This window comes from Capra hircus, chromosome 20 (assembly GCF_001704415.2).
Source record: "Capra hircus breed San Clemente chromosome 20, ASM170441v1, whole genome shotgun sequence".
Taxonomy (NCBI): domain Eukaryota; kingdom Metazoa; phylum Chordata; class Mammalia; order Artiodactyla; family Bovidae; genus Capra; species Capra hircus.
Window position 1 is genome coordinate 31,703,550 of NC_030827.1, and position 25,202 is coordinate 31,728,751.

General features: G+C 43.4%; 1 pseudogene across 1 annotated transcript; it reads right to left on the reverse strand.

Annotated features, from left to right (window-relative positions):
• On the reverse strand, positions 9,052 to 9,639 carry LOC102191235 (annotated as a pseudogene). Its single transcript, XR_001297614.1, has one exon. The product of XR_001297614.1 is annotated as a 60S ribosomal protein L18a pseudogene (transcript).

Sequence of the window (25,202 nt, forward strand, 5' to 3'; positions counted from 1 at the left end):
AAGCTGGAGGCCCTGTTCTGAGTCCCCATCGTCTTCCCTCACCAGGTCCTTCTCCTCTTTAGCCCACCTGGCCTTGAGCTGAGGTCCCCGCAGGCTTCAGTAACCTTCATGTGGGAGTCAGCAATGCCAGGGGCAGGGTGTAGATGGGAAAGGAAGGAAACAAACAGCTGGGCTCTGGGCTCCACCCAAATGGATTCCTCTCCTCACCACTGGGAGCCAGACCCTTCTGCTCCCTGGAGCCTCATGTTCCTGTGCTAACTAGATCCCCTTCTCACCCTTCCCAGCACTGCTTGTCACCTGAACTTCTCCAGGGCAGTGCAGTGGGCCTAACTGTACCTAAGCTCCCTGAATCCATCCATACAACTAGCCCAGAAGAACATTTTCCTGAAGCCTGTGTCCCCTGCTGAGCACCCAAATAACAGCAAAAGCTGTGACCGAACCAGATTCCTTTGCCTGATGTGCAGCAAGCCAAACACTGAGATGCTGAGGTTTGCAGCAGAGAAAGAGTTTACTCATGAGACAGTCAAGCGGGAAAATGGGAAAACAAATCTCAAAACCCCTTGCCGAAGGTGAGGAGCTTGGGCTATCTATGGGATAAAGCTGAGCCCTGGGGAGTGTGGGGGAAGGTGATTGGAAATAAGAAAAGGTGAGGCGATCATTGTCCTGCACAGCTGAAACTAATCAAAGCCTTTCCCCTGGGCTACATGTTCAGAAAATGGTGATGGTCCTGAGGGTGAATTTTGAACCCTCTGATGTCAAAATGTCATTATTTTTGGAATGGATGCACAAATAGCCAGTTGAACAGTTGGTGATCTTAACCAGTCCTAACTGGCTCAAGCTCAAACTAGACACAGCTGACTCAAAAATGTTCCTGAAAAACAACTTGGCAAACAGTTAGGCTACGTGACACTTGGAGGAGTTTTGTTTTGTTTTTGCAAGTTTTTCCTAGCCAAAATTAAAGCGAGCTTGATCAGTGAAGGCAGGTTACAGGTTTACCATTAAACCAGAATCCATTTCTGGCTGATAATTACATTCTGTTTCAAAGCTACTATTTGTTGAAGGTCTGTTAATGTCAGAGGAATTTTTTTTTTTTTGTCTGAGGCATTTTAATAGCAGCCTTAGGTAGTTTATCTAACTTGATTTATCCCTCATCACCCTGTGAGTCAGTTAGCATTACCCCATTCGCTTTTGAGAAAATTGTTGTTGAGAGTTTGAGCTGCACAGTTACTCAGCTAGTGAAAGGCAAAGAGCATAGTCCTATCCGTTTTCCTGATTGAAAGAAAAACTTTGCTTTCCCAAGGCTGTTTATCATGACTGTGCTTCCTTAACTAAAAGTTAAAGTGTGCCTCCTTTTTCTAATCAATATTTTTTTCAAATTGAATTTTATACTCGATTTACACTGTTTTGTTAACTTCTGTTGTACAGCTGCTGCTGCTAAGTCGCTTCAGTCGTGTCCGACTCTGTGCGACCCCATAGATGGCAGCTCACCAGGCTCCCCCGTCCCTGGGATTCTCCAGGCAAGAACACTGGAGTGGGTTGCCATTTTCTTCTCCAATGCATGAAAGTGAAAAGTGAAAGTGAAGTCGCTCAGTTGTGTCTGACTGCTGTACAGCAAAGTGATTCAGTTATACATTCTTTTTAATATTTAATATTCTTTTCCATTATGATTAAATCAAATCCCTTATGATTATACAGTGGAAGTGAGAAATAGATTTAAGGGCCTAGATCTGATAGATAGAGTGCCTGATGAACTGTGGACGGAGGTTTGTGACATTGTACAGGAGACAGGGATCAAGACCATCCCCATGGAAAAGAAATGCAAAAAAGCAAAATGGCTGTCTGGGGAGGCCTTACAAATAGCTGTGAAAAGAAGAGAAGCAAAAAGCAAAGGAGAAAAGGAAAGATATAAGCATCTGAATGCAGAGTTCCAAAGAATAGCAAGAAGAGATAAGAAAGCTTTCTTCAGTGATCAATGCAAAGAAATAGAGGAAAACAACAGAATGGGAAAGGCTAGAGACCTCTTCAAGAAAATTAGAGATACCAAGGGAACATTTCATGCAAAGATGGGCTCGATAAAGGACAGAATGGTATGGACCTAATAGAAGCAGAAGATACTAAGAAGAGGTGGCAAGAATACATGGAAGAACTGTACAAAAAAGATCTTCACAACCCAGATAATCATGATGATGTGATCACTAATCTAGAGCCAGACATCTTGGAATATGAAGTCAAGTGGGCCTTAGAAAGCATCTCTATGAACAAAGCTAGTGGAGGTGATGGAATTCCAGTCAAACTGTTTCAAATCCTGAAAATGATGCTGTGAAAGTGCTGCACTCAATATGCCAGCAAATTTGGAAAACTCAGCAGTGGCCACAGGACTGGAAAAGGTCAGTTTTCATTCCAATCCCAAAGAAAGGCAATGCCAAAGAATGCTCAAACTACTGCACAATTGCACTCATCTCACATGCTAGTAAAGTAATGCTCAAAATTCTCCAAGCCAGGCTTCATCAATTCGTGAACCATGAACTTTCAGATGTTCAAGCTGGTTTTAGAAAAGGCAGAGGAACCAGAGATCAAATTGCCAACATCCACTGGATCATGGAAAAAGCAAGAGAGTTCCAGAAAAACATCTATTTCTGCTTTATTGACTATGCCAAAGCCTTTGACTGTGTGGATCACAATCAACTGTGGAAAATTCTGAAAGAGATGGGAATACGAGACCACCTGACCTGCCTCTTGAGAAATCTGTATGCAGGTCAGGAAGCAACAGTTAGAACTGGACATGGAACAACAGACTGGTTCCAAATAGGAAAAGGAGTACATCAAGGCTTTATATTGTCACCCTGCTTATTTAACTTCTATGCAGAGTATGTCATGAGAACGCTGGACTGGAAGAAACACAAGCTGGAATCAAGACTGCCGGGAGAAATATCAATAACCTCAGATATGCAGATGACACCACCCTTATGGCAGAACGTGAAGAGGAGCTAAAAACCCTCTTGATGAAAGTGAAAGAGGAGAGCGAAAAAGTTGGCTTAAAGCTCAACATTCAGAAAACGAAGATCATGGCATCCGGTCCCATCACTTCATGGGAAATAGATGGGGAAACAGTAGAAACAGTGTCAGACTTTATATTTTTTGGGCTCCAAAATCACTGCAGATGGTGACTGCAGCCATGAAACTAAAAGACGCTTACTCCTTGGAAGAAAAGTTATGACCAACCTAGATAGCATATTCAAAAGCAGAGACATTACTTTGCCGACTAAGGTCCATCTACTCAAGGCTATGGTTTTTCCTGTGGTCATGTATGGATGTGAGAGTTGGACTGTGAAGAAGGCTGAGCGCCGAAGAATTGATGCTTTTGAACTGTGGTGTTGGAGAAGTCTTGAGAGTCCCTTGGACTGCAAGGAGATCCACCCAGTCCATTCTGAAGGAGATCAACCCTGGGATTTCTTTGGAAGGAATGATGCTGAAGCTGAAACTCCAGTACTTTGGCCATCTCATGCAAAGAGTTGACTCATTGGGAAAGACTCTGATGCTGGGAGGGATTGGGGGCAGGAGGAGAAGGGGACGACCGAGGATGAGATGGCTGGCTGGCATCACTGACTCGATGGACGTGAGTCTGAGTGAACTCTGGGAGTTGGTGATGGACAGGGAGGCCTGGCGTGCTGTGATTCATGGGGTTGCTAAGAGTCGGACACGACTGAGCGACTGAACTGAACTGAACTGATGATTTATCATAGGATGTTAAATAAAGTCCCCTGTGCTATACAATAGGACCTTGTCTATCCATTCTGTCTATAAGAGCTTACATCTGCTAACCCCAGCCTCGTACTCCATTCCTTCCCCAGGGTCCTCTCCCTTGGCCACCACCCGTCTGTTCTGTGTGTCTGTTTCACAGGTTCATTTGAAAACGTGCCTACTGATCAGATATCGTGTGCAGTGGGGCCTCTAATAGGACATGTAAGGTCACGATTGTCTCAAATGAACTGGGACTATGTTGGCATCCATATTTCACAACTGCCTCTTGTTCCATCTCCCACCAGCCCCAAGTTGGAGGATGAGTATCAGCCAGCCATTAGGAAGGAAGGGACATGATGAAATAAGTCATCCCAGTCAGGCTGCTGTGTTGGCCGAGTTGTGTTTTGTTTTACTCTGGGTGAATCACAGAGTAGCTTGAGAGATTTCCGGTTTTTCCTGTCAGTGTTTTTAGAGGGATGTTAGCATGTGCGTGCATGCTAAGTCACTTCAGTCGTGTCCGACTCTCTGCAACTCCATGAACTGTAGCCCCACCAGGCTCCTCTGTCCATGTGATTCTCCAGGAGTGGGTTGCCGTGTCCTCCTCCAGGGGATCTTCCTGACCCAGGGATGGAACCCCATCTCTTAACGTCTCCTGCATTGGCAGGCAGGTTCTTTACCGCTGGTGCCACCTGGGAAACCTGAATGTTAGCATATGCTATTGCTAATGGGACCAGCATTCTTTTCCTCTTGAACAAGGCACCCAAAGCCCCAGTTTTGCAGCATGTTCAAAGCCCACCTATGTCTGCTCTCTTGCCAGTGCAGCACTGTGGGATTGCCTGCTAATTTCATTCTCCTCTTCAGTAATAGCCTTTGTAAAGGAAGGTGATTAACACAAAAGAAACCTCAAGTTGGGGTTTCTGGCTGGGAGGATTTTCTGATTCCTCTGAAATCACACACCAGATAGCCTCCTCCTGCTTCAGGTTGAGTAAAGTGAATCCTGGGCTTCAGGAGAGCCCTCCAGGTGGGGAAGAGATCAGAGACCCAGGAATGCTCGCAACTCCCCACCCCTTCTCAGCTCTCTTTTGGCTTATACCTGAGGCAGGTGGCCCAAACCCTGAAGGGTCTTAAAGTAACAGCGTGATGGTTTGCCCACTGAGATTGCCTTCCCTGGATGGACGCCTGGTTTCTTTCTGCCGCAGACTGAGATCCATGCCCCTCCACTTCCTGTTCTCTCTGGCCGCTGGGCTCCTCTTTCTCCCCTGTGGCCTGAGAAAGAAGACATGGGAAAAGGCAGGGTGATGCCCTTGAGGAGCTGGAAGCTCTGCACTTCTCACTGGGGTAGGGAGGGGATATTCTGAGGATCTTAAATATTTGGGAATCTGAGGGTAGAAGAAAGGGTGTGGAAGAAAAGAAGACATCAGTCAGACGTATAGGATCTGGAAAAAGAGGTCACTGCAGTTAGGGGACCCGTGTCCCAGGCCTGGTGAAGGGGGTGACACCTGCCCACAAGGGTGCCTTCAAGTCAGTAGAAAGACTTTTGATTTTAATGTTATACCAAGGTACTGACTTTAGATTTGTTAGTTTTCCACTGCATGCAATACTTGAATTTTCTCAGTCATCTTTGCTGTTTGTTCATTTCTGAGCACCTTTTAATATGGGTGAGAGAAAGGATGTGAACACACCGCAGCCCCCACACGCAGGTACATTTACTCCTAATAAACCACCAAGACCAAGCTCCTGGTGGGCATGGGTGACCTGCCTTTGGTCAAGTCTCTGAGGCTGGGTTTCCTCCTAGGAAAGTGTGGGAGAAAATACCCACCTTGTTTTTCATATATGGCTGTTGTGAGGATTCAGTGGGCTAATAGATTATTCATTTATGTTTTTCTCAACAGATATTTATCAAAAGCCTACTCCGTGCCCACCCTCCTCCAAACTTTGGGGGTTCTCAGTGAACCAGAAAGACGAGAAACCATAATGTCAAACCATTTACATTCCATAATACATCCATGGTTTTCAATTGTTTTTAAATTAAAAATTAAGTCATTTGTTATAATCTTACCTGGAAATCCAATATGTAAAATACGTAGAAAGGAAATAAGATCAGGGATTAAAGTTCTGCCTGTTTCTCTCAGCCCCAGTCTCCCCAGTGGACTTTGGGAGTACTGTTTGGAGTGCTTCTAGAAATTTCCTCACATTCACTCAGCGTGTGAGAACTCACTGACTCCCGACTTTGCCAATAGTGTATGGGTAGGGCCACCCAGACCCCTTATGCTAGTGAGACTAGAAGTGGAGGGAGCCTTCACCCTGGGCCTGCAGGGTAAAAGGAGGGAGTAATCATTGGTGAGAGCTGCTGAGATTTAGTGAGAGCTGCAGCCAAAGGGGAAGCTGCTTGCATGGCTTCAGCAGAGGGACGCAGCTGCTGCCGGACCAAAGCCAAGCTGGAAGGGGCTCTGATTTCTGCTCCTCCCCTTCCCTTCTTCCCTCCCATTTCCTGCCAGTGTGCTCCAGGGGTGGAATCTATCCAGAAGCCGGAGGCAAGGAACCCCTCCTGGTGCAGGCACAGAGCAAGGCGGGGATGGGTGGGGAGTTGACCTGTCACCCCTGACAGTGCCCTGCACTGTGCCAGGCACCCTGTGAGGTGCTGCATATAGAAAATGGGTGAGCCGCAGCCCTGTTCTAGAACACGTCAGTAGCAACTCCAGAACAGTGTGATGAAGACAAGCGCTGGCTTAGAATCATGTCCAGGTGAAAATCAAATGACAGCTCAGAAACAATCTAGAAGCTGGAATCCTCACACATAGTTCAACTTCTATGCACCAGTAGCCTCTGGACCAAAACCCACATTGCTAATTGATGCCTTCTTGTCTGTTTTTCTGACAGAGTCCTGCCAGGGAAAAGCAGACCCCTGATCCTTCAATATTCAGTGACCTGCTCTCCTTGTCAGTAAAGACTGTTTTACTAATAGCATTAAAAGCTGTCTTCAATAACATAGTAGTAAGGAGTAGAGACAGACTCCCATGGCACCCCCACCCATGTGTCATACCAGCTCAAGATGTTCTGTCATCTCAGAGGAGGCAAAGCGGCTGCAACTGTGCAAAATATGATAAACCATGAAACAAAATAGTACATGACGTCTGCTCCTTAAACAGTGAAACCTGAGCTGCAGCCTTATGGGTTTGGCAAACATGCTGTGTGTGTGTATCATTCTGAACACTGAAGATGAATATAAACTATATGGACTGGCTCCTGCATTAGATGATTCCTTTCCCATCTCAGTTAGTCTCCATCAGAGAGTAGAAGTAGGGATGGGTATGGCAGGACCCCTGTCACCCAAGCACTGGTGACCCCTCTCCTGCAGTGACTGGCTGAAGGCAGATCCCAAGAAGCCCCAGGGGATTGCTGGTTCCCTGAGCCCACTGAGGGAGCACCTGCTGACCAAGAGTGGCCAAGAAATTTCATCCTAAATATTGTAGCTCAGTCTCAAATTGAAGTTCCACTGGGATTGTTGGGAAAAATGGAAATAAATTCTTAGTTAGAGGGATGAAAAGAATTGGTTTTGGTCAGAGAAGATCTGTTGATGTCTCTAAATGCCAGCAAACACGTGGCCAAAACATCTGAAAAAGACTCCGAGATTCCGTGATTCTGATGTGATTTTTGGAAGAATTTCAAACTAAGTCATTTTGCTAGCTGACCCTGAGCACCAGTTCTTTAATGAAAAGGAAAAGGGACACATATTTTGGCAACATTCTTCCCATGGCTGAGCCCGCCTGAGCGTCTGGGAAGGTGGGAAGGTTTCAGTGAATTCTGTGGGCTCCTCTGCAAAGCAAAAATCGGACAGAGGTGGCGATTGTGAATTCCTTTCTGAACAGCAATTGAGACCAAAAGAGCAGAAAGTTCAGTTTGGAACACAGGCTGTTCTAGTTGATTTTGTTCTCGGGAGCTGCTATTTCCATTCACCCGACTGAGCTTTTTAAATGTGCACAATAGAGAAGTGATCCAGCTGGGAGGGTGGGGAGGGGAGCCCCAGGAGGTGACAAAAGTGTACATGTTGTTCAGCAGACACACCAGCACGACCAGGGACAGGAGGGGTGTCGGCCAGGTTCTCGGGCTGATGAGGGCTCAGCTTCGCTTCCGTCCTGGCTGCTCCCTGTGAGGAAAGCTGTGGCTCCTCCTTGTCACCAGGGACTTGACAGGAACGAGGTGTTCCACGTTCTGAGGAAAGAGTTCATGAACCTGAGGTTCCTTAGCAAGTAACGAGAGTCAGCATGCTGAGAGTGTCAGGCTTGCTGATTGTATTTTCCGTGACTGTGTAAATGGTACTTTTTTTTTTCTTTGAAAACTGGAGGTTTAAAGGGCCAGTTTTATTCATGGAAGGCTTTCCTGGTGGCTCAGATGTTAAAGAATCCTCCTGAAATGCAGGAGACCTGGGTTCAGCCCGTGGGTCGGAAAGGTCCCCTGGAGAAGGAAATGGCAACCCACTCTGGTATTCTTGCCTCGAGAATCCTATGGACAGAGGAGACTGGCGGGCTATAGTCCATGGGGTCGCAAAGAGTCAGACATGACTGAGTCTAAGACTTTATTTGTGGAAAACTGACTGGAAGAACGCTTTTGGGGTTAGGTGCCAAAGCACAGCTTCCTTCTCTTTTCCCCCTTTGAATGGAGTTAACCCATTTTGCCACTGAGTGTTGAAAAATAAGCCAGAGAAACTGCAGCTGGGCCTGTCAGAGAGGGAGGTAGGGATCCCCTCGCTCTGGGCCAGACAGGTGGGAAGGGGCTGGGGGTAGGGGGCAGGATGAGGAGGGGGAGAAGCGGGGCACTAGCACCTTCCTGTCTCAGTTTTCTTCATACCAAAGAAGGAGTCCCCTCCTCGTCTCCCTGTTTCTCTCCTTGATCCTGCGTTGGGTGCCCCTCCACCAACTACTCGTGTGTGCCTTAGGCAGGTTACATAACTTTCTGTTAAAGGGAAATCATAATAGTCTTTAGGCATTCTGAGGATTCCTGGAGACAGTCCATCAGAAGCTCTTAGAATTGTGGAGAAAACAGTAGTTTCTTGGCAAATGCTGATAGACATCAGGGCTCCTCTTCCTGCTTCTGAGTCCTTCTGATTTCCCCAAGGCCCTTTGATCACTGACTTGAGGCTGAGGGGAGCCCTGGGTATAAGCAGTTAACTGGGGAAGTGGAGAAGAAGCATTTGTCCATAGAGCCCTCCTTACTTCTGGAAGCTGGTGAGGTCAGTGACAACAGCTGACCCAGAGACCATAGTAAGCATTGAGGAGTCAGTGATAAGGGGCTCTCGCTTCTCTTTTTTTCGGTTTTCCCAATAAGTTTTATTTGGGTAGACCCGGGGACAGAGGTCCTGCACCTAAAAGAAGGTGTTGGGCCTCTTGGTGGTGAAGCGTGGCTTGTGCTGGCCACGGAGGACCCGGTGGGGCAGTAGGAGCTTGATCTTGGAGTCGTGGAACTGCTTGACCGCTGGTCGGCGGCGCTTGCCGGCTGCGATCTCCTCCACCTTCATGATCTGGATGGAGTGGGCCCGGGCTCGGTGCCGGTAGCACTGGGTGATGGCGCCAGCGGTGGTCAAGTCCCGGTACATGTGGGTGCCGCTGCGGGAGTCCTGGTGTAGCCAGATGCCGAAGTTCTTCACTCGCCAGGGAGATTCCTCGAGCACCTGTCCACAGTAGACGATTTCCCCCGAGGATTTCTTCATCTTCTTCAACTGAGACACAAAGTACCAGAAGCCGGACTTGGCAAAAGCATCATTAGGTGCAAAAATTTTCATGCGATAGAGGGACGGCGTGCGGCATTTGGGGGTCGGCAGGCAGCGCCCCACCACCTTATACTCTCGAAGCATCACTGAGGCCTTCATGGCGCTCTATCTACGATCGCCGCCACCCTCAAAAAGGCCAGTGTGTGCTGTTGATTGTGCCACACAGAGAGAGTGCTGAGGCGCACAGATCTGTAGAGGGTGATGATATGTAAGAAAGAAACTACCTTGATGCAGAGAAGTACCTATAATGAACAGTAGTAGAAAGTGAGGGACTACCTATAGGTTAGGAGTAGCTCCAAAACTCAAGACTTGAGAAGACTTATTTGGGCTTGACCTGAGGCCATAGAGGCTTCCCAGATGACACCAGTGGTAAAGAGCCCGCTTGCCAATGCAGGCGATGTGGGTTCGATCCCTGGGTGGGGAAAATCCCCTGGTGTACGAAATGGCAACCCATTCCAGTGTTCTTGCATGGGAAATTCCATGGACCAAGGAGACTGACGGGCTAGTCCGTGGGACTACAAAGAGTCAGACACGATGGAGTGACTGAGCACTTAAGGCTGTAGAAATGACTTTATTTCCCCAGTAGAACCGGGAACTAAACACAACGGAACAGGGAAGAGCAGCAGGACTTTGTAGGGAGAGTTTTGAGATGGAAAGGGTTAAGGTCAGAGATCAGGCAGAAGTAATCATTGCTGTCATTTTCACCATCAATAGCAAATATTTGCTGAATCTCTGGACAATTTTATCTCATAAGCAACATCCATGGACTTTGAAACTAGGCTGTTTACATGGAACAACCCTACTTGTATCTTGTATTTACTGTAACTTTTCAGAACATAGTGAAAACTTTAATATTCTAAGTGACTGATTGAGGGGGTTTGCATGATAAATCTGTACTGAAGAGAAATGCATAGGAGAAATAGGGTAAAGGTTACAATCTTAATAATTAAAAATATTAAAAATGTTGCACTCCCCTTCCCTGCCCCCACACTGAAACATGAAATATGAAATGCTCCTTTAGCCTCTATGGCAAAGACAGTGCAATGCATTCACCAAGCTCTATGACATTCAGTTCCTGGGCAAACATGAAAATTACATTCCCAGAGCTCTTGCATCTAGTTGGAACCGTGAGGCTAGTTCTGGCCAGTTGAATATTAGTAGAAGTGATACAGCCACTAATGTTTCCTAGATCTTCTACTCTTCTTTTTCCTTTCCAGGAGGCAGATGGAAGGAGACTAGATTCTGCCCAATCAATATCAGAATGTGAGTTGACTAGAAATAAAAGCAGCTGTGGCTTGACGAAATTTTAGGGTTATTTGATGTAGAAGCCAGTGTTAACCACCCTGGATGGTACCACCTCAGACAGCAAAAATAAGCAATATTGAAATCCTATTATTAGAGTAACCATGGTGTTTCAGAGCAATAATAAATTTCTTTTGCCTTAAAATTTGGGGATGTTCCTGTTAAAGTGAGAATATAGAAGTATTAATATATTAAGCGACTGAAGTTCATGGTATTTGCTGCAGTCAGAGACACATAGAAAGGTGTGGATTCGCTCATTCATTTACTCAGTATTGAACAGGCACCTACTATGTGCTAGGCAATGGCTGGATGCTAGAGGTACTGACAGTTTTTCTGATTGGGAGTTTGTGAAGAGTTTGTTCATTGGGATGGAGATTTTTTTTTAGGTCTAAATGAGAAACATCCACTTGCTGGGGTGTTTCCCCCCTAGTTTTTGTTTCTCAGTCACACCCAGCCAGGGCAAGGGAAGAGTTCTAAACTATGAGCATTTGGGCCCACTCTTTGTGGTGCACGGAGAAGGCAATGGCACCCCACTCCAGTACTCTTGCCTGGAAAATCCTATGGATGGAGGAGCCTGGTAGGCTGCAGTCCATGGGGTCGCCAAGAGTCGGATACGACTGTGCGACTTCACTTTAACTTTTCACTTTCATGCATTGGAGAAGGAAATGGCAACCCACTCCAGTGTTCTTGCCTGGAGAATCCCAGGGACAGGGGGAGTCTGGTGGGCTGCCATCTATGGGGTCGCACAGAGTCGGACACGACTGAAGTGACTTAGCCTTAGCCTCTTTGTGGTGCAAGTGGAGACAACTCCTTGGCAGAAAGGCCCTGGGCTGAGAGCAGGGAGGAAAGGAAATCCTTGTGTATCTAAGTTGGTGGGTAGGAGAGGTCTGTTTACTCATTTATGTTAGTTAAGACAGTGAAGATTGGAGCCTGGAGGACTTCTAGGGATCTCGGGATTCCTTGGAATTAGAATCCGTTAGAAGGTCTTGATGTCTAAAAATGATCATTGGTATTAAAATAAGCAAAAAAGCAGTGCAGTTTTTCTCCCACCTGTATTTATATGTCATTTGGAATTCTTTTAGCCTTCTTAGTGTGATGGACATTCTGAATAATGGGGTGAGGAACTGAAGCAGAATTTTAAAATATCATATGAGCAAATTCCATATGTATAGAAAGAGATAAAAGAATTACCTAACTGTTGACAGTTGTTTCACTTTTATGTGTAAAGTCTTCCTTAAGAGAAGGATGAACGACCTACTCATTTTTTTTTTTTTTTGATGTGGACCATTTTTAAAGTCTTTATTGAATTTGTTATAATATTGTTCCTGTTTATGTTTTGGTTTCTTGGCAGTGGGATCTTAGCTCTCTGGCCAGGGATTGAACCTGAACCCTTTGCATTGGAAGGTGAAGTCTTAACCACTGGACCACCAGGGAGGTCCCTGCCTACTCTTAATTATCAAGGATGAGACTCAAACAAGTTGATATCCTGGGAAAGGGGACAGAACAATTTGTATTTGATGAAGAGAGCCCTTAACTTAATATGTGGAGTTCTGGAGAAGGAGAGACCAATTGCATGAAGAGATCAGGCCTTCCTATGAGAAAGAAATGGGAATATTCCAGATCCGCTGAAGGCAGACTCCTGTTAGGCTGAACTGGAAGGCCGTTGTAGGTAGGAACAGTTCCTAGATGACATGTTCACCCAGGCATGATTTCAAGCCTTTGCAGAAAAAAATGGCTGAGCATCAGAGGGTGGACTTGTGCCTGCAAAATGGAAGAGATGAAACCTTGGAACTATAACCCAGAGCAGGGATAAGCAATCATTAGCTGGAGCAGGGCCAAGAGGGACAGTGGTGCCAATGGGCTGATGACAGCGTCCAGTTCTTTCTCTCCCTCTTTCATCATTTGATTTCTGGATGCTCCTTGTGCTCTTGGACAATAAGGGGTGTGTATTGTGAAACTGAGCGGGGAGGAGGCAGTGCTTGAGAGGACAGAAAGGGTATACAAAACTTGGAACAATAAAGTAAAAAAAAAAATCATCATCATATTTTCACTCATAATAGTTTGCAGGGGTCATGTAGACCATGCCAGCCTTCAGTATATCTAAATGAAGAATGGGATTGAAATCTAGCCCCTAAATACATGCATTAAAGAAATATAGGGTGTATAACTATGGTGAAACAGATAATGGGCACAGAATCTGTAGCTGCCCTTTGAGCTTGGTCTGGCCTGAACATGTGAACAAGATGAGTAATACATAAGAACAATGAGATCTATTCATTTATCCAAGCTAGTTTTGAGAAACAGAAACCAGATTATCATCATTGCAGTACTGACTTAAAGGAGAATAGCAATTCATTTAAAATAGGTTCTTCAAAACTAATTAACATACAGACTTCTTTTAAGGGAAAATATTTTACAGATTTCCACCACCTACTTAAATTATCCCTACTATAATGATATGGTCTTTCTTTTCTCCTTTTTTGTTGTGCTTGGGGACAAGTGGTGGTGGTTTATTCGCTAAGTTGTGTCCGAGTCTTGCGACCCCATGTACTACTGTAGTCCACCAGTCTCCTCTGTCCATGAGATTCTCCAGGCAAGAATACTGGAGCGGCTTGCCATTTCCTTCTCCAGGGGATCTTCCTGACCCAGGGATCGAAACTGGGTCTCCGTGGAGATTCTTAAATCTTGAGTTTCTGATTTTTAATTTGGAGATTAAATTTTTTTAAAAAATTAAGATTTGGAGAATTTCAACCATTATCTTTTCCAATCTTTTATCACCACACTCACCCCAGTTAATCCAATAACATATAATTAAGTTGCCTGAAGTTGTTCCATAGCTCACTGATACTGTTTTATGTTTTTCAGTTTTTCCCATTTCTCAGGGGCTACTCTCCTGCACAGCTTGATGCCCAGTGTCTGAAAATGATTGTTTTATAAGTTTTCACCCTATTTCTTTCTCTTTTTTCCCAGTAATTCCAGCAGGAAGGTACAGGTCCTGGCTACTCCATCTTGGTTGAAAGGTGAATGAAACCATCGAAAATAACTTTAAAACTTCTCTCTCAAAAAATAGGAACCATCTCTCTCCCAGAAGCCTTCAGGAAATGTCTCTCAGTTTCACTAATCATGAATGGTCATGTGTTGACTGCAAAGCCATAATTCTTGCAGCACATGACTAGCTCTGTGGTTCTGCTCAAACAACTCACTTTCCTCATACCCTCCCCGGCCACCAAAGTCCTGCCTTAGAGAAACACAGTCTCCTCATCAGAGACTCTGAGACAGTTTTGTGCACAGAGAGAAGCCTTGCTGCTTGAAGTGTACTCATGAGACCAGCACTCTGGGTACCACCTGGAGGTTTGTTAGAAATACAGAATTTCAGGCCTCCCCCTCCCCAGCCTACTCAACCAGAATCTGTAGTTTAATAAGACCCCTGCATGCTTCACGTACACATTAAAGTTTGAGAAGTGCTATATTTAGATCTAGGTGTCCTTCTGTGACTTCTCAGAGTCCTCTCCAGGGTAGTGGTTCTTTCAATAGCAGATGACCTGGGCAGTTTTGATCATTCCAGTGAGGTGTGATAAGATCATTCCATCTTATCGATATTGTGACTCTTGTTAAGGTTGTATTGTCAATAAACATGTCTTCAAATTCTTCACAACTTGGAGTCACGCAGGAGAGCTGATCTCTGAAGATCCCAGGTGCACAGCTGCACTGGATAAGCACAAGCTATACATGAATATCCAAGGGGTGTGGCCTTGAATGTCAGAAGCATTGTACTTCTGCTGTTCCACTGGGGTTATCAGGTGGCTATAAATCATGATACTTTCAGGATCTTCACAGATAATATACTTCATTCTATAATAGTTTAGGAATGTAGGCATTATCTATAGAATGGTGATAGTGACAGGTCTGAAATCTGACTTTCAGTTTTCTGATTTACAGGGCAAGAAAACTGGTTTCTCTAGACCTTGCTTTTTTGTCAATTGAAGGGATTAGACTGCTAGTAAAAGTGTTAGTCACTCAGTCGTGTCTGACTCTTTGTGACCCCATGGACTGTAGCCCACCAGGCTCCTCTCTCCCTGGAATTTTCCAGGCAAGAATACTGGAGTGGGTTGCCATTCCCTTCTCCAGGGGACCTTCCTGACCCAGGGATTGAAACCGAGTCACCTGCATTGGTAGGTGGATTCTTTATCAACTGAGCCACCAGGGAAGTCCAGATAATATCTTTACTGTAGCTGTAAAACTTGACTGTGGTCATGCAGACCACACCCTGGATAAGTTTATGAAGATTGAAAATGATGAACATAGACTGACAGAGACTTGGAAAGGACTTTGAACGACTACTAAGGTTACTCCTCCAGAAGCATCACAAAGCAGGACATGGAGCTCACTGTGACCTGGGGAGACAGGCTATGACTGCAGTTATGAAACTGACTCGTGCTCAAAGTTCAGATGCCTTACAGGGACGCTACTTATAGAAAGAGAAAGGAACATTCTGTCTACTTCTGCTTCTGCAGGAGGCGAGATCTTACCTAGACAAGTATGAGCTTTGCTGCTTCAGCTTCTTCATTTAGTGAAGGTTCAGTGATTGTGGCTTGATATGTGTTCAGCACCAGAAGCTTCTTTTTTAAAAAATTAATTGCAAAGGATTTAAAAAATATAGAAAATGATAGCTACTAACAAATGCTAACATTTTGTCATATTTCCTTTGGATCCTTTCTTTTCTCTATAGAAATTACTTACATCTACAATTAGTCACAGTCATTCCTATGTTTACTCTAAAATCATGATTTTGAAGTTCTCTCCCTTTGAAATTAGAGATTGTAATTTTATAGCAATTACTCTTACATTTAAAAAAATACTCTAAAAAGTCAAAGTTGATATGTCTACCCTATTTCTGAGCAAAATAATGACTTCAGAATTCTGTAATTTAAATCACCTTCTCTATCTCCTATTTTTTAAGTATCTTAGTTTTACTTCATTTGAATTCCTCTCTTCAGTAGTCATTATTATTACCTGTATTTCAGATAGTGAATGAGTATTTACCAACGTACTTACCAAGTTCTTTGATCCATACTGGGTTTTGATCTCCACATGTTTCTTTTCTATTAAATTTTGTAAAGTACATTCTTTAGTAGTTCTTTTAGGGGCTGTTTGAAAACACACATTTAGTTTTGTCCACCCTCTGAATGATATTAGCAGATAGTTTTCCTCAGCACTTTCTGTTATTTTGAGGTCTGTTTTTTTCCTGTTGAGAAGTCTGCTTTAGTCTCGTTGTTACTTTGTAGGCCATGTATTTTGTTGTTGTTGTTCTGAATACTAAAATTTTCTTATCACTGGTATTATACAATTTTACTTGCATGAATCTAAGTGTGGATATTTACTAGTTTAGCTTAGTATTTATTGTGATTTTTAAATCTGAACATTTAAGTCTTTCATTAATTCTGGAAAATTCTTATTGACTATTGCCTCTCCCCCAGTCCTCTGTTCCTTCCTTTGTGATTTCTAGACATTGTCTCAACTCCTCTACTTCAGTAGTTAATTTTGCATACTTCCTGGAGAATATGGATTTTATCAAGTACAGACTCCCACTAATTCCTACCCCAAACTACAGATGTATTAATATATGCACCTCTTTTCATTTCAAGACACAGGTTTTGGTGTGAAAATCAAGTTCATATTTGTGTTCCATTATTAGTTGGTGTTAGTTAACAATTTTCAAACCTCAGTTTTAGACTTGAACAGAGGTCCTCAGTGAAGATAAGTATCTAGCAGATGATACTTAAAAAACTGTCATCATATCATTTGCTCAAGGCAAATTCCTACACCTGTGTTCAGTGTCCATCTCCTCTGCAATTTTCAATATTCTCTTTTTCTCTAGGAGTTTCAACTCTACTCGATCCCACCTTGAAGACTATAATAATATCCAGGGTTTTTTCTTCCAAAAGAACAAGTGCTATCTGTTCCCTGAGATCTCCTTCCAATTATCATCCTTTTATCTTCCTTTCTCTGAAAGGCCTTCTGCTATATTCTTCAAATTATCCTTCCCAAATCACTTTTCAACCAACTTTTTGTCTTTTTTCACAAACTTAGCTGTGGGTTGCTGTATAGCATAGGGAGCTCAGCCTGGTGCTGTGATGACGTGGAGGGCTGGGATGGTAGTGGGATGGGAGAGAGGTTCAAGAGGGAGGGGACATATGTGTACTTAACGGCTCATTCATATTGTTGTATGTCAGAAACCACCACAACATTGTAAACCAATTACACTTAAGTGAAAAATAATAAAAAATAAAATTCTGTATTTAAAAAAATCCTACTTTTGCATGTAATCAGTCACTTTAATTATGAAGATGGTGATAATAACTGTATTGAGCCCTTGCTTTTGGCTAGGCATTGGGCTAAGTGCTTCATACCAATGTCCCATTTAATCTTCATAACAACATAGTCAAGTAAGAACAATTATTATTCCTATTCTACAGATGTTGAACTTGAGATTTAGAGAAATTGAACAACGTATCTGAGTCATATTCCTAGTAAATAGGAAGTTTGGACTTGAAGCCAAAGTTCGTTGAAAGCAACTAATTGGAGTCACTAGATTAAGCTGCCTGTGCTACTTTCAGGATTCCCGTTACATCATCCAATCAGAGTCCTCAGTATTTAAGCCTGCCAGGTTTTCTGATATTTGTAGTCTATAGTGTCCTGTAGATGACCTAGACTATAATGCTATAGTCTATAATGCTTTAACTCACTTAAGGGCTGGGTCTCTGGTATGCTTAACTTTTGTATTTGTATTTTCATAATGTATTTATTTATTTTTGGCTGCATTGGGTCTTAGTTGTGGCACACAGGATCCTTGTTGCGCTGTCAGTCTTCTCTCTAGTTGAGGTGCATGGACTCAGTGAGTTGTGGCTCTTAGGCTTAGTTGCCCTGAGCCATGTGGAATCTTCCCCGACCAGCGACCGAACCCACATCCCTTGCATTGGCAAGTGGATTCTTAACCACTGGACCACCAGGGAAGTCTCATTTTTTGTATCTTGCCTTTCTACTATGCCTCAGGGCAAAAATACTGTATTCTAACCAATTCCAATCGCAAATGCCCAATCAGAAAAATATTAACTGGACCCCTCCTGTCTCTGCTATTCTCTTTTATCTTTGAGTTCTTGGGGGTATTATTGTAAGATATATTGTATGATTTAGTGCTTATCATTCTTATTATCTTTCTGTGCATTTTTAATATCTTTCTGTGTTTTGCCTTCTGCCCATTAAATGCTCTGAGAGCATCTGAGTTCATATAGCTTTGCCTCCCTCCCCCACACCTAACCCTGAAACAGCTGAGTTCTAATAATGGTTAACAGTGGGGATTTTGTAATGGTTAATAAGTTCTTTTCCATTGATTACTGATAGATTAACTGATGCCTAACTTCTGAGTGAAGTGGCTATACAGGTAACCATTACCTTTTTTGAATTGAATAATGTCATGTGACATAGCTTTAAAAGTAAACAAATGAAGGTTGAATTCTCTTTTCAGTGTAACTATAGCAAAAAAACACATTGTGCTGACTCCTTAGAGACCTCAAAAGTACATATTTTGAATGTAGCTTCCTGTTATTTACGAACATGTGATCTTAGTCTGCAAAGATTAGTGCATTTGAGAACGATGTATTATTTACTTATTGCACAATCACAAATCCACAGCCTTGTGAATGTTAATATTTTCTGGGAATGATAACATACTTTGGAAAGAAAAAAAGCAGTAAACATAGTCAGAAGTTATCTATAGTTTTGGAGGATTAATTCTGTTGCACAGGAAGAGACAAACATGTAGAGCCCACAATGGCAATAAATTAGCCTGGAGCTGGGAGACTAGAGTTCTAGTTCTGCTGTGGTTCAAGCCAGCTGTGAGACTGTGGATAAGCCTGTCAACCTTGCTGGACCTATAGCTTCTCATCTTTGAAACCAGAGGATTTATTGGTGGTGTCTCTTCCAGTTCTAAGATTCTCCTATTTATTTGAAACAACAACCACTGTCATAGGAAGCATATGTAACGGTGACAGAAAGCAGCACTGGAAAGATGGATTGTACAATGTAGAGGAATAAACTCGTGATCTTTTATAGAAAAAGTTAGTCACTTAGTCGTGTCTGACTCTTTGTGACCCATGGACTCTAGCCCAACAGGCTCCTCTGTCCATGGAATTCTCCAGGCAAGAATACTGGAGTGGGTAGCCATTAATTCCCTTCTTCAGGGGATCTTCCTGAGCCAGGGATCGAACCCAGGTCTCCTGCATTACTGCCAGATTCTTTACTGTCTGAGCCACCAGGGAAGCCCAGAAAGATTTTGAAGTCCATAGATATGTTTTGCTACATGAGTGAGACCAAGTTATAACTGGATGAGTTTCATAAAGCTGGGAACTTTTCCACAGTTCTCCATCAGTTGTTTTGTATTCTGTCTGGGAACATGAAGACCAAATCTTCATGGTCTCTGTGACCAAGACTTTGCAGTAATTTCTTCAAAGGTATCATCCCATTCATCTCAAAGTCCACTTGATGTGAAAGGTGGCCTGTGGCTAAGAATAACTGGCTCTGTGAAGCCTATTCTGGGTGACTAGTCCACAGGCCTTTCTTCCATTTTTTTTTTTTGAGGTTGTTGTTGGTTGCTCTATCTCTGCCTGCTTCTTGATCCTGGCTCAGTATTATGTGATGAGTGAGCTTGTTAGCTCTTTTAACTAAGAGACATACCATGGCTGAGTGATTGAGGTTTACAAGGATAAACTACCTAAGTGGAGGATAAACTTATAAAGCAGCTCCACAAAGATTCATGGAAAATCAGGAACGGCTGGGGTGATAGGTCTCAGCGAAAGAACAACAACAGGATTTGGGAAGCAGAAGAACTGATAGAGACCTAATAGTTGAAATGCCTTGCTGAACCCTCAGCACTGGAGTTTGTTCTCTTCTGGAACATTGCCATCATGTGACTCAGTCATGTTCTTATCTTTGCTTCTCGTTGTGTGTGGTCGCTTCTCCTCTCAAAACAACTTCCTGAGGCTGTTCTCATTTCCCAAGTCAAATTCCTGAGGCAGAATTTACCCATCTAACTGACAGTCATCATCTTCTGTTTGGGGCTGTGTGCAGAAAAGTCACTGTGGTCAGGCCTGAGACTGCTATCTTTAGAAGGGGCCGGCTTGCAAGACTGGCCTTTGGCTGGTATCTGGGTGTTTCTATCATTCTCAAAACTGATAAGGGTAGTTCTCTGCACCTTGTTTGCGCAAACAAGGATATTTATGCTGAGCATCTGCTTTCTTTCTGGGAGTCTGGAATTCTATGCATGCTTGGCAGAGAGTGCAGGTGTGGCATCCCGCAAGAAAAAAGTGTTGAATGCTTTGTTTCTAGTAGGCTTTCCTGGACAGAAACATTGCACACATATGACTGCATTTTTCATTCCTGGAGAAAGTAATATGTTCAAGGGTATTCTTCATAGGAAGAGAGCACAGGAAGCCTGTGCATGGATTTCTCTAGATTCTGCCTGTCTTTTTCCATTAGGATCTGTGTTTCCTTCCTCCATCACTGCAATAGATCTTTTTTTAAAAGATTTTTTTGGTGTGGACCATTTTTAAAGTCTTTATTGAATTTGTTACAACATTTTACATTTTGGTTTTTTGGCCCCAAGACATGTGGGATCTTAGCTCCCCCACCAGGGATCGAACTCACATCCTCTGCATTAGAAGGCGAAGTCTTAACCACTGGACAGCCAGGGAAGTGCCCGTAATAGATCTTAACCAAGAGTTCAACTATATGTTGAGTCCCATGAGTGCCTGTAGCAAATTTCTGAATATAGGGATTGTCTTGGGGATCCCAACACAGGCCACCTCAAAAGACCCAGGCCAACTTAGGTCTTGGCTGTCCTTGGGCCAAGAGTTCCACACTGGTCCCATCGATTGTATATAGGGGAAAGAGGGTGGAGTCATGCTTGGTCTCTCTGGCATATGGACTGGTCTGCAGCAGTGGTTCTCAACTCAGGCTGCAAAACAATCATCTATGATGACTTTAAAAATTAGAATCCATCCAGGATTAATTGGAGCCTTGAAGTTAGAATCTGTGGGGTTGAGCCTGGATAGTGACATTTTTCAAAGCTCTCCAGGGATTGTAATGTGCCACCGGAGCTGGGACGATGTCCCGGAGCAGTTTTCCTCTGCAGGGCTCTCAGTGGCAATTTCCTTTGCTAGGTGACTGTAGGCTTGGGAGCATTGTAATTCATCTGGCCAGTATAATGCACACTTTTCATATGAAGAAATGAAGAGCCACGTCTTCAGACATCCTAAAAAACTGATGCAATTGCTTAGTTGTAAAATAAGACTCTGGGAATTGTGTCATTTTAGGGGTTCTACTGAGGCTATCTTTATAGCATAAAGTTTATGTTGACCACCTTCTGTGCTTCCAAACTGGTAGAAAAACCAGCAAGGGAAAAAAGCATTAAAATATATATAGCCATTGGCACATAATCCTGAACATGCTGTTCCGCAAAATCTCTCTCTTATGAAATAAAGTCACATGTGTTTTTCAGGGGTGATTCAAAGATCCATGCTAAATTATTTATCTTGATTAGAGAGATTCTCACTTTGTCTTTAGAAAAGCTGGTTGTCAGGAAAGCCCCAGTGGGTGGTATTGTGATCATCCTTCCATTCAGTGCAGGGGACACAGCAGTTGACCTTGGAGAATGGTGGGGGTGGTTTCCTCCCCGTCTCCCTGTTGCTGGCTTCCTTACAGCCTCCAGTGCCAGAGCTGCTGCACAAACGAGCTCCAGCTCCCTAGAGCAGCGTTCATCGGGTCCATCTACGTTAATGCAATGTCCTGCTCACAGTGGACGGCCCGGCAAATATTTGTTGAATTGACTTGATGTGATGATGAAACTCCTGGAAGAAAGAACTGCTGCCGACAGAGGGGAGCTCACCACCCTCCCTCCCTGTTTTCTGTAGAGCCCGAGGGTGCTCTGTAAAGTGCCACTTGGATAAAAGCAATTCTTTTCTCTATGGAGGCAGCCTTGGCTTGGTCATCCATAAGAAATATTCTGATGCTGGTTTAGGATATAATTTTTTCCTCATGATGAAAATGAAAGGCTAAGTTGCTCAGTCATACTCGACTCTTTGTGACCCCATGGACTGTAGCCCTCCAGGCTACATGGGATTTCCCAGGCAAGGATACTGGAGGGGGTAGCCATTCCTTTCTCTAGGGGATTTTCCCGATGCAGGGATCAAACCCAAGTCTCCCGCATGGTGGGCAGATTGTTTACCATCTGAGCCACCAGGGAAGCTCTTTCCTTATGACAGCTGTAGGGTATTTGTAAGAGACCTGGAATACCTAGGGCGCCACCCCATCACCCTGCACAGCTTCCACTGGCCCTTGCACAGTTGGAGATAAACAGGACTTGACTTCAGCCTCCAGCCTCCCCTTCTTGGAGCTGGTATCTTTCTTATCCCCACATGCTCTGTATTCTCTCAAGCTGTCTCCCACCAAAACCTGCTTTAGGAAAGGGCTTGAAACTCATTCATCTTAAGAACTTCAGGTTTAAATACTGTTCTGACTTTCTGCATTTTAAGAACCTCAGTGAACAGACCTTCAGGTGAAGGAGGTTTCTTTTGGAAGGGGTGGTACAAAGGCACTGAGGGGGTTACTTTTGGTACCCTTGGCAGCCCGGCTGGGGTCCGCTCCTGTAGACTATAGGCTGGCTGCATCTTGGGGAAGCCTGGCCCTGGCTCAAACATTTGGGCCTGGAGGCATCCTGACCCTTAGGACCGCTGCTAAGAGCGGCAGAGGAGCAAGCCCCCATCCTTCCCCTGCCATTTTGTGGTCTCCGAAGCATTCATTTCCCCATTCTGTTTTGTTTCCCTTTGGCAAGCTAACTCAGGCACCTGGCAGCTGCAGTGCCGAGTCAGCAGGAACAGTTCTGTTTTTTCTTAGCAGCTGACACCGGCTCAAATGTGAACGAGTTCTCAATCTCCGACTGTGCTTTCGGAAGTTTTCCTAAACACAAGGAGGCTGCTAAAAGAACCCAGAGTCTGAAAATGGCAGGAAATTCTATACCAAGAGGCCTGAAGAAATGCTATTCAAATGAAAACACCATGAAACCAGAAAACAATATTCTTATGTATGGGGAGCTTAAATACCCAGAAATAGCACTTCATAAATAGCTAGCAATGAAACTATACCATGCATGAAAAAAAAAATCAGACTGCAAAATAGCGTGTGCACGTTGATCTGTTATGGTAAAATATAGGCTGTTATTGTATACAGCTGACGAATCCCTAGGAAGGCAGGCCGTATGATCTCCATTTCATAAGTGAGAAAATGGAGACTCATGAAGCTTCCAACTTGCCCAAACTTGCACACATTGATAATGTGCGGGAAAAGTCCATGCTCCATTAGAATATTTTGAACCATTATTATTGGGTTGAACAATTACTATTGTTTTTTAATGGAAAAACCTGATGAACTTTTTGCAACCCTATATATATATATATATATATATATGTATCTACCTATGTATCTATCTGCAAGGATAAATTATTGGTGATAAATGTATTAGTATTAGTTGATGGATTTTTATTTTCTTCATTTTGCTTATGTATATTTTCTAATTTATCTTCAATGAACATCTTTTCTTAATAGAAAGTTATTTTTTTTCGAAATGAGAAACTTATACCAGATGCCAAATAGTTTTTAGATGAGTTAAACACTTACTGTGAAAGGGTGACTAAAAAGTTTTGAGAGAACTCTCTTTATTCCTTTTGTGGAACTATAAAGACTTCTGTATTAGTATGCTAGGGCTTCCATAACAATGTACCATCTAGGCTGGGTGCCTTAAATGATAGAAATTCATTTCCGCACAGTTCTGGAAGCTAGAAGTGCAAGATCAAAGTATTGTCAGAGTTGGTTTCTTCTGAGGCTCACTGTCTTTGGCTAACAGATGGCAGTTTTCTTGTGTCTTCATCTGGTCGTTTCCCTGGGTGTGCGTGTGTCATAATTTCCTTATAAGGACACCAGTCATATTGAATTAGTGCCCTCCCATATTACCTCATTTTACTTTCATTACCCCTTTAAAGGCACTGTCTTCAAACATAGTCAATTTCTGTGGTCCTGGGGGTTTGGTCTTCAACATATGTATTTTGGGATTACACAATTCAGCCTATAACAACGTCCATCTTAGAAATGTCTAACCAAAATAACTCAAATTAAAAATTAATACCAGTGATGAAAACAACATTAACAGACATTTGAGGATATCCTTGTTGTTATTGTTTAGTCACTCAGTTGTGTCCGATTCTTTGTGACCCCATGGACTGCAGCACATCAGGCTTCCCTGTCCTTCGCAATCTCCCAGAGTTTGCTCAAACTCATATCCATTGAATAGGTGATGCCATTCAACCATCTCATACTCTGTCGTCCCCTTCTCCTCCTGCCCTCAATCTTTCCCAGCATCAAGGTCTTTTCTAATGAGTCAGCTCTTCGCATCAGGTGGCCAAAATATTGGAGTTTCAGCTTCAGCATCAGTCCTTCCAATGAATATTCAGGGTTGATTTCCTTAGGATTGACTGGTTTGATCTTCTTGCTGTCCAAGGGACTCTTAAGAGTCTTCTCCAGTACTACATTTTGAACATCAATCCTTCTGCACTTAGCCTTCTTTATGGTCCAGCTCTCACATCCATACATGACTACTGGAAAAAGCACAGCTTTGACTATACAGACCCTTTGTAGGCAGTGATGTCTAATTTTTAATACGCTGTCTAGGTTTGTCATAGCTTTTATTCTAAGGAGCAAACATCTTTTATTTTATTTTATTTTTTTTTAATTTTTTTAGTTTTTTATTTTTTAGTTTTTTATTTTTTTAATTTTAAAATCTTTAATTCTTACAGGCGTTCCCAAACATGAACCCCCCTCTCACCTCCCTCCCCATAACATCTCTGTGGGTCATCCCCATGCACCAGCCCCAAGCATGCTGTATCCTGCGTCAGACATAGACTGGCGATTCAATTCTTACATGATAGTATACATGTTAGAATGCCATTCTCCCAAATCATCCCACCCTCTCCCTCTCCCTCTGAGTCCAAAAGTCCATTATACACATCTGTGTCTTTTTTCCTGTCTTGCATACAGGGTCGTCATTGCCATCTTCCTAAATTCCATATATATGTGTTAGTATACTGTATTGGTGTTTTTCTTTCTGGCTTACTTCACTCTGTATAATCAGCTCCAGTTTCATCCATCTCATCAGAACTGATTCAAATGAATTCTTTTTAATGGCTGAGTAATACTCCATTGTGTATATGTACCACAGCTTTCTTATCCATTCATCTGCTGATGGACATCTAGGTTGTTTCCATGTCCTGGCTATTATAAACAGTGC